The sequence below is a fragment of the Myotis yumanensis genome, unplaced genomic scaffold (assembly GCF_028538775.1).
Source record: "Myotis yumanensis isolate MYYU_CA2020_CCGP unplaced genomic scaffold, mMyoYum1.0.hap1 SCAF_13, whole genome shotgun sequence".
Lineage (NCBI taxonomy): Eukaryota > Metazoa > Chordata > Mammalia > Chiroptera > Vespertilionidae > Myotis > Myotis yumanensis.
In genome coordinates this window covers 52,157,419-52,159,760 of record NW_027223764.1, presented here as the reverse complement: position 1 = coordinate 52,159,760, position 2,342 = coordinate 52,157,419, and positions in this window count along the sequence as shown.

Genomic DNA, 2,342 nt, shown 5'->3' with positions numbered 1-2,342 from the left:
ATTTTGGAGGACTTTGAAGTGACCCTTCTTGCTGATGAGTGTAAACAATGAAGGCGTTGTCTCTTTAATTAAATAGAGAACACAGCTGAGGGGGAGGACCTGGGTCAGTTTTCAGTGTGCTGATCCCTCAACATGAAGTGCCTTCTGAATCCCGTGTGCACCTATTCTTCAGAAATTTGGGGATCAGCGTTTGCTTTCTTGAGACTAAAATGAGGAGAGATCCCAGTGCTATGTCTAACTAAGGTTGCCTGAGGATTACGTGATATGATATTCATGAAGCACACATCTCAGCATCTGGCATGCAGAGAACACTAAATCCTAGTGGGACCCTTGGCACCCTTCCTTATGCCTCTGTTACCCCTTTCCTGATCTCACCTCAATGTGGCTCTTTTATTTTCCTTTTTTTATAATGCGGCTAGATTCTTATTTTTTTCTGGGATGCCCTGTCTAATTCTGTTTTATGAAGATACTAGAGCAGTGATGGCGAACCTATGACACGCGTGTCAGAGGTGACATGCAAACTCATTTTTTGGTTGATTTTTCTTTGTTAAATGGCATTGAAATATATAAAATAAATCTCAAAAATATAAGTCTTTGTTTTATGATGGTTGCAAATATCAAAAAATTTCTATATGTGACACCAGAGTTAAGTTAGGGTTTTTCAAAATGCTGACACGCCAAGCTCAAAAGGTTCACCATCACTGTACTAGAGAGAGTTCTCATATAGTCTTCACTCAGTTACCCTTAATGCCAACATCTTCCATCTTAATATTTGGTACATTTATCAAAACTGAGAAATTAGCCCTGACCATTGTGTTCAGTGGTTAGAGTGTTGTCCTATGCACTGAAGGGTCACAGGTTCTATTCCTGATCAAGGGCACTTAACTGGGTTGCCCGTTCGCTCTCCGCCCCTATTGGGGTATGTGTGGGAAGCAAAAAATCAATGTGTTTCTCTCAAATCAGTCTCTCTCTCTCTCTCTCTCTCTCTCTCTCTCTCTCCCTCTCTCTCTCTCTCTTTCTTTTTCCCCCTCCCTTCCACGCTCTCTAAAAATCAATGGAAAAACATGTCCTTGGGTGAGGATTAATAACAACAGCAACAACAAAACTAAGAAATTCACATATGCACAATACCATTAACTAAATTACAGACTTCATGCAGGTGTCACCAGTTCCTTTTGCTTCAAAGATCAGTCCAGGACACTTTCTATGTTAATGTTCTAGGGCTGTCATAATACAGTACCGCAGGCTGGGTGGCTTAAACAGCAGGCATTTGTTTTCTCACAGTGTGGAGCCTAGAAGTCCAGGAGGCTAGTTGTTGGCAGGGTTTATTTCTCATGAACCCTCTCTCCTTGACTTGGGGATGGCCATATCTTTTCCTTCTTTATTTCTTTTTTGTATCAGCATCCTAATCTCTTCTTATAATAACACTGGTCATACTGAATTAGGGCCCATCCCAATGACCTCATATAATCTTAATTACCTCTTTAAAGACCCTATCTCCTAACCTAGGCACATTCTAAAGTGTTGGGGATTAGGACTTCCACATATGATTTTGGGGGGGACACAATTTAACCCATAACAATGTTTTATTTCATCATGTTTCCTTCGTTTCATCAAATCCATGGCAGTTTCTCAGCCTTTTTTCTCTTGAAACTTTTGAAGAGCACTGACTAGTTGTTACATAGATGATCTTAAATATATGTGTTTGATATTTTCCCATAATTAGACTGAGGTTAATTGTTTTGGGAAAGAATTCTACAGAGGTGAAGTGCCCTTTTCATCGCAACATTGGGGAGGGGGGCACATGAAATTAATATGACTTATCACGTTAAAACTTGGATCACTTGAAGGTGGTGTCCTTAAATGTCTCCAGTTAAAACTGGTATTTTCTCCTTTCCATAGTCTATTCATTAGAAATGAGCCACGAAGTCCAGCCCACAGGCAAGGGTAGAGAACTACGCTTCACCTCCCGGATGAGGAGTGTCAAATCATGTGTAAACATACGTTAAAGACACCCCAGTAATTAATGAATGTCATGGGAGAGGAACTTTGAAGCTATGCAAATATCCTGTTTCTCTTTAACATTTCACCTTTATTAATGTAGTTTCATACTGTCCAGTCACAATCTCTTGAAAAAAAGGGAAACCAATCAACTCTAGGGAGGCAAGTCCGGGCCGATCTGTTGTCAGCAGCCACACTTGGCTGTGTTTTTTTCTGAATGTCACAACTCGTCCATCCTTTTGCCTACTTAAAGTAAACTCCTTCCTTAAGTAGTTGTCAGCATTTGCTGCAGGAAGTAAGATACTTCTGTTCTAGAAATTGTGGATGATAGCACAGCATGG